The sequence below is a fragment of the Barbatula barbatula genome (genome assembly GCF_947034865.1).
Source record: "Barbatula barbatula genome assembly, chromosome: 25".
Lineage (NCBI taxonomy): Eukaryota > Metazoa > Chordata > Actinopteri > Cypriniformes > Nemacheilidae > Barbatula > Barbatula barbatula.
This window is the reverse complement of record NC_136788.1, coordinates 3,009,367-3,018,868: the sequence shown is the minus strand read 5'-3', so window position 1 is coordinate 3,018,868 and position 9,502 is coordinate 3,009,367. Positions and strand designations below refer to the sequence as shown.

The 9,502-nt window shown below is 36.2% G+C and overlaps 1 protein-coding gene across 2 annotated transcripts in view; it reads left to right on the top strand.

The window, feature by feature from the left end:
* Positions 1-607: 607 nt before the first annotated feature.
* frs2b (fibroblast growth factor receptor substrate 2b) overlaps positions 608-9,502 on the top strand; it is a 28,850-nt gene continuing 19,955 nt past the window's right edge. Inside the window, exons 1-2 of one of the 2 annotated variants that reach the window (XM_079450601.1) lie at positions 608-941; positions 7,078-7,199. The gene's annotated coding sequence lies outside the window, so the exon portion shown is untranslated. The remainder of the gene's footprint in view (positions 942-7,077; positions 7,200-9,502) is intronic. The other variant, XM_079450602.1, reaches the window with a different exon arrangement.

The following is a 9,502-nucleotide window of genomic DNA, read 5'->3' as shown; positions in this document are numbered from 1 at the left end:
TCTAATGCCCGCATGATCTCTTCCCTACGGAAGCCGTAAAGTGCCAAACAAACAACAAATCTAAAAGCCAAAAAACTAAACCTGAATCACAATTACAAAAAAGTCGGAAAAGATTTTTAGATTTGTTGTTTGTTTTGCGATTTGTTGTTTTGTTTGGCACTAAGACGCGTTGTCGCAGCAGACGACATATTTTTGTACTGTGGTGGACACCGTCGTGTTTGGACAGAACTCGTTGCAAATCTATAATACAACGCTAGTGGTCGCTGCAAATCAAAAACTGCGCCTTTACTAACAAGTCAAAGTGGAATTTGCAGTAATAAAATGGATTGCACAATAAATAACCAAAGAAATCATAGTTTGCACATTTTATCTCTAAGGCAGATTAATTGTCTACATTTGTCGACCTGTCTCATCCATAAGAATAGCCTAGAAAGCCAAATCTGTTTATCATTTAAATTAAAGATTACTTTATATGAGCACAAAAATCCATGAAAATTGTATTTTACGTTATGCACATTGTATATTCTACACTACACAGTCTACACACTGTCACTGTTCATGCCTCGAGTCCAGTGCCTGATGTCACCCACGTAAAATGACTTACAATGTGGGCATGCGCATTGACACCATGAGCGCAAGGCTAATGCTATCACATAGGCTACTACTGCGCGGCTAGCAACACAACAAATACAGTAAATAGAATAACTTGAATTCCGCTTTTAATTTGTAACTTTACACCATCCCACGCGAAAACTGACAGTTAAAATAAAATTAAGGTGTGGTGAAAGAATATACTTTATTTTTGTGGGTATTTGTAGTCGGGTGGATCTGGTAAAGTTTAGCTGATGCTTGTTTTACTTTCAACAAAGTTTACACATAAATATGTGCGATAACATGTTGGCCATTATACTCTGATGTTTTGTTTCCCCGGGGATCGAAAAGTAAGTAGTAACTTATTTATTTTATTTGTTTCATGTGAAATGTATTAAATGTTTTCATCTTATTAGCGGGGTGTGTTAGCAGAGCTAACTTAAATGACGAGCCTATATAACATGAGGAGTGCAGTTTATGCTCCAAAATTAAATAAAACAAATATATAAACTGTGGTTTATAATGTCAGGCATTACAGTAAAAACTTCATACAGGTTAACATTTATAGTTTTTAACTACATGACTGGTTTGATAGCATGTAATTTTCTTGAAGGTTCAAATTTATACATTTAAAATATTCACAAATTTGTACTATTATGTCTTTCATTTACTTAGAATGTTGAGCGATAGAAATAGTAATGTGTTTGTCTACTATTGCGTTTGTTTACTGTACAGAGGGGATGGAAACAAACAAAAAACGTGAATCACGTTTTGCATTTGTTTATGCAGATAATTTACCTGCTAGCACATACCCATCTTTCAGATGATCTCAGAGTCTGTAAAAACGGTTTAATCCTGAAATGTAATGTATTGGGGTATTATATAGAATGATGCAGTCAGAATGTTGACTGCTTTATGATATCTGTAAATGATTAATTGATTAGACCAGTGGTTCTCAAACTTTTCAGATCAAGTACTACCTTTAATAAAAGTAGTTGTTCCAAGCACCACCTAATGACCGCCATAGAAAAAAAACACATCAATAAACACTCACATTATTAGTAGAGATGTAAATCTTTCCTCCCCTTATGGTTTGATACACCTCATCCTCCAATTCTAACGTATTAATAATATAAAGCTTTTTTAATTTACAAACAGTTTTCAAAATAAAGAACATGTTTTTACCATCAGCAGTAATAGTGGACACAAAACACTTTACTGTAGTGCACTGTTAACAGGGCTCTGTAAATTTATTAGCTTTGTGCTGTACGATTACTGGAAAAACACTAATTGGAACTAGTGGGGAGAGGGGGACGGAACTTCAGCACGAGCAAGCAGCACATCATCACAACATCCCTTCGTGTTTTGTACATTATGCCCGTACATGCCGATTGCCAACAAAACACAGACGGATAACTTAGTTTGACGTACCACGTATTGTTCATGTCTGGCATCTTTTAGTTTGGGACCGCACCATCTATCAGACGATCTCCAAATCCAGAGTTACACTGTATCCAGAAAGTATTCACAGCGCTTCACTTTTTCCACATTTTGTCATGTTACAGCCTTATTCCAAAATGGATTCAATTAATCATTTTCCTCAAAATTCTACAAACAATACCCCATAATGACAACATGAAATAAGTTTGTTTGAAAAAAAATAAAAAACGAAAAAAGAACACGTACATAAGTTATCATAGCCTTTGCTCAATACTTTGTTGTAGCACCATTGACATAAATTACAGACTCAATTCTTTTTGAGTATGATGCTACAATGCAAATTTCTCCCATTCATCTTTGCAAGATCTATCAAGCTCCATCAGGTTAAATGGGTAGTGTAGGTGCACAGCCATTTTCAGATCTCTCCAGAGATGTTCAATCGGGCTGGGCCACTCAAGGACATTCACAGAGTTCTCCTGTAGCCACTCTTTTGTTATCTTGGCTGTGTGCTTAGGGTCTTTGTCCTGTTGGAAGATGAACCTTTGCCCCAATCTGAGGTCCAGAGCGCTCTGGAGCAGGTTTTCATCGAGGATGTCTCCGTACATTGCTGCGTTGTTCTTTCCCTCGATCCTGACTAGTCTTCAAGTTCCTGCCGCTGAAAAACATCCCCACAGCATGATGCTGCCACCACCATGCTTCACTGTAGGGATGGTATTGGCCAGGTGATGAGCGGTGTCTGGTTTCCTCCAGACATGACTCTTGCCAGTTGAGTCTTTGTTTCATCAGACCAGAGATTTTCTTTCTCATGGTCCGAGAGTCCTTCAAGTGCCTTTTGGCAAACTCAAGGCGGGCTGTCATAGGGCTGGGCGGTATACCGAGTTTGAAAGGAATATATCGATATGTTTACCCAACGCGATGCGGGATTAGCCTATATCGTTCATATCGATATGGTTTGATGCCGTGCACGCGCTCGCTCTGCGCGAACCAGATCGCGCCCGCTTGCCTGCTCCAGCACACAAGGTAGCATGCGACATGGAGGAACACGTGCCGCCGGTCACCACTACAGAAAACTTACTGGTTAGTAAAAAAAAAGAATGGTTCACTCATTTAGAGGTGGTTTGGATTTAATAGTTCAGATGAGAAGCAAAAACAGCCAATCTGTAGGGAATGTAATAAATCCGTTGTATCAAAATGTGGAAGCAGATCAAATCTCTTCCACCACTTACAAAATTACCACAAAGTGCAGTACGATGAGTGTTTACAACTTCGTGCTACAAATTCGGCCACGAAGACCATGCAACTCAAAACATCTGTCCCGAAACAAAGCTCTCTGGAAGCTTTACGAAAAGAAAAGTCGCAAGTGGTGCGATATAACTAAGGCGGTAGCTTATCACATTGCTAAAGACATGGTTCCTATTGCAACAGTGGAACAAGAAGGTTTTAAAACGCTGCTAAAAACCATTGACCCAAGATACCAGTTACCCAGTCGCAAGTACTTGGCAAAAGAAGCTCTGACGCAGACGGAAGCTTTCCGAGCGGCTCGCAAAAGTGTCTCATTTCGCGCTAACATCTGCAATGGTCAAGCAGGACATGCGAGCCATATATGAGTTTGACAGTTAATTTTCTTGAAGATTGGGAACTGAAAACTGCGTGTGCTGTATTTTATTTATCAAATATTTTATATAATTTAAAATATGTTGTGAAGCTGTTTATTTGTAAACAGGGAGGGAAAACCCTGTATTTGCATTTTATTTTGCTCAAAAACTGTTAAAATGAAGGTTTAATAAAGGCTTTGATTTTCGAGTAACCATTTATTCCTTTTGGTAAAAAATACCGGATATATATCGTATACCGCTATTCCTCCTAAAAATACTGAGATATGAATTTTTGGCCATATCGCCCAGCCCTAGGCTGTCATATGCCTTTTACTGAGGAGTGGCTTCCATCTGGCCACTCTGCCATACAGGCCTGATTGGTGGAGCGCTGCAGAGATGGTTGTTCTTCTGGAAGGTTCTCCTCTCTCCACAGAGACATGCTGGAGCTCTGTCAGAGTGACCATCGGCTTCTTGGTCACCTCCCTGACTAAGGCCCTTCTCCCCGATTGCCCAGTTTAGTCCTGATGGTTCCAAACTTCTTCCATTTATGGATGATGGAGGCCACTGTGCTCATTGTGACCTTCAATGATGCAGACATTTTGTTCTGTACCCTTCCCCAGATCTGTGCCTCGATACAATCCTGTCTCGGCGGTGTACAGACAATTCCTTGAACTTCATGGCTTTGTTTGTGCTCTGACATGCACTGTTAACTGTGGGACCTTATATAGACAGGTGTGTGCCTTTCCAAATCATGTCCAATCAACTGAATTTACCACAGGTGGACTCCAATCAAGTTGTAGAAACATCCCAAGGAAGATCAGTGGAATACTTATGTACGTGTGCTTTTTTCGTTTTTTATTTTTAATAAATTTGCAAAGATTTCAAACAAACTTCTTTCACGTTGTCATTATGGTGTATTGTTTGTTGAATTTTGAGGAAAATAATTAATTGAATCCATTTTGGAATGAGGCTGTAACATGACAAAATGTTGAAAAGTTAATCGCTGTGAATACTTTCCAGATGCACTGTATATCCACTGTTTATATAACATCCATTACTGAAATGCTGTGAACAAACAAGACACACCTTAACTTCACTATCGCAAGAGAAATGAGCTGCAGCTCAGCCCATCTTGACACAGCGTAGATAATCTTGATAGTAAGCATGTCTCGCTCATGGGCGGACTCTTTTGCCTTCGACTTGCCGTGCTTTTGGCCAAAAAAGGAATAGGATTTATTTGATTACAACTCATTTCTTAGCAAGTTCACCATGTTAAGCATGAATAGCCAGTAGGGCTGCACGATATGAGGAAAAGCTGCGATGTGCGATATCATCGTTTAATATTGCGATGACGATATGACTTGCGATAAATATTCAAATGTGAATGTTAGCTATACTGTTCCCATGTTTTAGTGCTTTAATAGGTTCTTTGCAAACCTAAACATTGAATAGCCGATTCCCACTGAATAAAGCATATAGTATACTACAGTATTGTTATGTAGACAAAAATATTACTTGGGGATGCACCAGGGCAAAAAAAAAATCAATTAGGGAGCCATAGGCTACTATGGAGAAAAAAACAGGTGCCAAATCGTTTTTTAAGAGCCACATAACATGAACTTGAAACTACTTTTAGTTATCCTGTGGTATGTACATGTTCCCCCTCATAGGTTTTGCTCACATAATGTTTGTTGTTTTTCCACATAAGCGAGTACATACAGACTTTTCATGTTAATTCTGCACTAAAATTTGGGAAAATTCTATGGAATAGTATCAAATGTGTTTACATTTGTCCACAAATATTTTTGTGTTCAAATTATCTTAAAATGCTGCCTGTCTATTCTGTATACTTTAATGCAGTTGATAGCAGATTTGGTTCTGCTTTTTTATTGATTGATGCTAAAACAACTGTTTAAACTCTAAAAACACCGTAACAAATTTGTACTCTGAATTAATTTGAACCAAAAGAGAAATTGTGCATGCCAAGACCATATTAATATATTATATATACTATATGAAAGAGTAAACATTTTATTGCTTATAGAGTTTAAAGCTAAAAGAAAGAGGTTGTGTTAATACGTTACTATGTTGATTTTAGTTTGTAATAATGAACTTTTTCCGCATGTTCACAACACAATGTAACTTCAAATAAAACTTAACAAGAGAATTTGCATATCATTTGTTCTCGCTTTGAACGGATTTTAAATGATCCAGTGTTGTCTCAAGTAATAGATAGATAAATGACGTTCCCTGAACGATGTGTTCATCGCACAAGTTCCAATTGCGATGACGAAGAAAATTTGATGTATCGTTCAGCCCTAATAGCCAGCACGTTTAACACCAGTTTCATACTACACGCGTGAGCAGTGTGAGTGCAAGCAGCTCATATTTTTTCGCCGCACATGTTAATAGATGAAAGCATTCATTCTTGCGAGCAGAAGCGGCGCTTCGGCAACAGTGCAGCGATCCTTTCGGTGCAGAGTCAATTTCAATGCTCCTAGAAATACCAAACATATAAACAGGAAAGACTGTCTGCATTTGACAACTTTCTATCACTGTTTTTCAAGCCTCCTCAGGTATTTTCATGATAATAAAGAATATTTATAATGATACTGTTTGACTGGTGTTGCTTTTTTAAATTCACGTTTTAAGCGACTCAAACAGGCAGTGCTTGCAGATGGAGCAGTATTTCCGATTAATCACAGAGCCGTCCTTTTACAAACGAGCTGCGCATAAAAATAATCTCAGCCGTGCAGCCCTAGTAGTTATTTAAAAGGACACATTCTCATTACAAAAAAATCACAAAAAAACGGATTTTAGTTCTGGACCTTTAACATTTCACTATTTGTTATATTGCAGCCATTTGCTAAAATCATTTGTTATTTTTTTATTATTAATGTACATACAGCACCCCGCATTGACAGAAAAACACACAATTGTTGACATTTCGCTCTGTGTTTGAGCTGCCTGTCACCCCTGAGTTACGTCGACCGATGATAAATAAACAATAATTCATATAACTATATTAAAATTGCACATAGACTATATATGAGATGTATTCTGTTATCGATAGTATCGATCATGTAAAACATTTAAAATTGTATTTAAAACACGAAATGAATTTATAGAGTTTATAATTTCCTATCGTTTCACGTATCACTTGGGGTCTCTTTGAGTACCACTAGTTGTAGCCGTACCATAGTTTGAGAACCACTCGTCCAGAAAGATTTCTCACCTTTTCAGACACGCTTTTTCAGACATTTTCAAGTCATAGTGGGATGAGAGATATTATAGACATCCGTACACCATTATCCATCAGCACCGTCTTCTGTGTTATCTGGATGGAGATGCTACTTTAATCAGTTTGTGTGTTTTTTTAAGGACCTTGGTTCCTTAAAAATGTTTATAAAGGTGTCATAAAATGTCTTATGTTTGTTTTATATTTAAATAGGTAAACCTAAAAAAGTTGCTACAGTTTCAAGTGTCAAAATCCGGAAACCCATTCTACATTCAGAGAATGACTGTTTGCTTTGGGCTGGGAATGAAACCAGGAAGCCTGGTGGCTGGATCTAGGTAGGAAGTAAAAGTCTTAAATTGACTAAGCAATGTATGTGTCATTGAGGTCTGGTAAATGAGCAGGTTGTAATGTTAAACAATGTGGTTATAGGCTGCATTTTGTTCTGGTCCAATTATTATCCACACATTTTATTACCTGGTTTTAAGTTACCGGAGAGACATAATGAGATACTTGTTAAAAGTGTATTAACAGATTAAATTTGTATAGAGATCGTATACACCAAAATACTAAATTCTTCAATGAAGTCACTTACCGTAACTCAAAATCATGCGTTTGTAAAAAAAACCCGCAATAAATAAATCATGCGTTGTAGGTTCATCCTGTGTCAACTCAGCCAGAGGTTTAATTTCTATATTTTTGCAGAAGCAAGACCAACATCAGTAGTGATAATGGCCAAAATATTAAAGGTCATTGATGAATATTTAATGAGTAATCCACTAAATTGTGGAGAAGGGTAAAAATGACCGTTTACTGAAAAGTTTGAGCCATTTTAGAGAGAGTGAAAAATGACATGAGAAATATGCCATCATCATTATTTAATTTTTACTCAGAAAAAACAATGTAACGCTGACAAATTCACAGAACTCAAAAATTATTTTGTAACAGACTACACAACAATATTTTAGTGATGATTTTAAAAGTTTTAAGTTTACATAACATAAAAAAAATGTTTAGTTGCCTTAAATTATCTCAATGTTAACTTAAAAACATTGATATTCCTCAACTTATAATTAGGGAGCAATTCACTCAAAATATTCAATATTTTTCAACTCATAAAATGTGGAAAATACACTAGAAAGTTTTTATATTTTTCAACTAATATAATGTTGGAAATAAACTCAATATTTTCAATATTCTTCAACTCATATAATGTTGGAAATACACTCAAAATTTCTATAATTTTCACCTCAAAATGTGGGACATGCACTCAAAATTCATTCTAAACTGAAATACTGATGACGGCCCACTACACAATTATAATCCGCTAATAACGTTAGAAAGCATGAAAGTGACACCACAGTGACAATTGAACAACTTTTTTTATTTAACACAATGTGCGTTTTAAAAGGCACAAATCAAAGGAGCTCAGTCAAAGCAAAGTGCTTGTCATAATAAATTAAAACAAAAGAAAATTTCTCCATAAAAACTAAATCTGTTTTAACATATATTAAGTGTTAATAGCTTCATATTCTGATAGTGGTCATTGCTACGAGGGTAGATGCAGTATTTTGGGTCTCCATCTCACATTATTCAGTTAACATTATGATTAAAAACTCAAAGGATTCATAATAAGATTCTAACAGTAATGACAACTATTAGGATGTGGAGCCATTTAACACCGTTTAAAAACGTTTTGGCATTAAACAAAACATTCAAATAAAATACTGGTTTCTACTGTACAGTACTTTAACTGGCAATATCAAGGTAGTGCATCAAGGTAGGCATTAGGCAACAGAGTATCAGTATTCAGTTGTGTCATCCGTGATTTCGGTCCGGAGAGCCACCGGTCAGTGAGGTCTTGACCATCTGCTGACTAGAAAACACAAAATAATACAAGAATGAGTTCAGCCCCTCAAGGATACAAATCACTTAGAAATGACAATTGCTAAGAAGTGTTGTTGTTCTTTGCATTTTTGTAATTAAAATTAGTACACAATTTACAAAACTCACCTATTGGCACCTGTCTGATGGTGAAAGATGACTCTCTGTAGCACTCGTTGTAGTCCGATATCGGTACATAACATGCACACAAAGATGATTTGTTAATGTTTAAAAAATTTTTTTTAAATAAAACTATGATAAATAAAATGTAAAAAGTGAATATACAGATAAAAAGTTTTCAAATCTATCAAAAACATTCATTTTACACTAATTTTAGTAAAAAGTAGAATGTTAAAAGATGAGCAAGTTATTAACAAGTAATGCATCAAAGATGTGTGCTTATAGATCTGCTATGTCTGTTGTTGATGTTTTTAACAAAGTATTAATAAAGTGGACCACAGTTGATATAAAAACATTTAAAGAAATAGCAAAAGAATGACTGTGGAAACACAAAATAAAACCAATTGTTAATAACACTATTTCATAATATATCCTACCTGAACTGTTAAAGCTAGCACACACAGCTCGACAATGTAAAATATTGACAGTGTAAAGCGGAGACTTATTAAAATAAGTTTACATATACGTGCATTAATCGCCAGAGAGTTCAAACTCATGGCCCTTCCTTCACGGTCAGTTTCCCGGGCAAACATGCATTATAGAATAGAATAGAATTGAATGAGCTTTAAATGCCAGG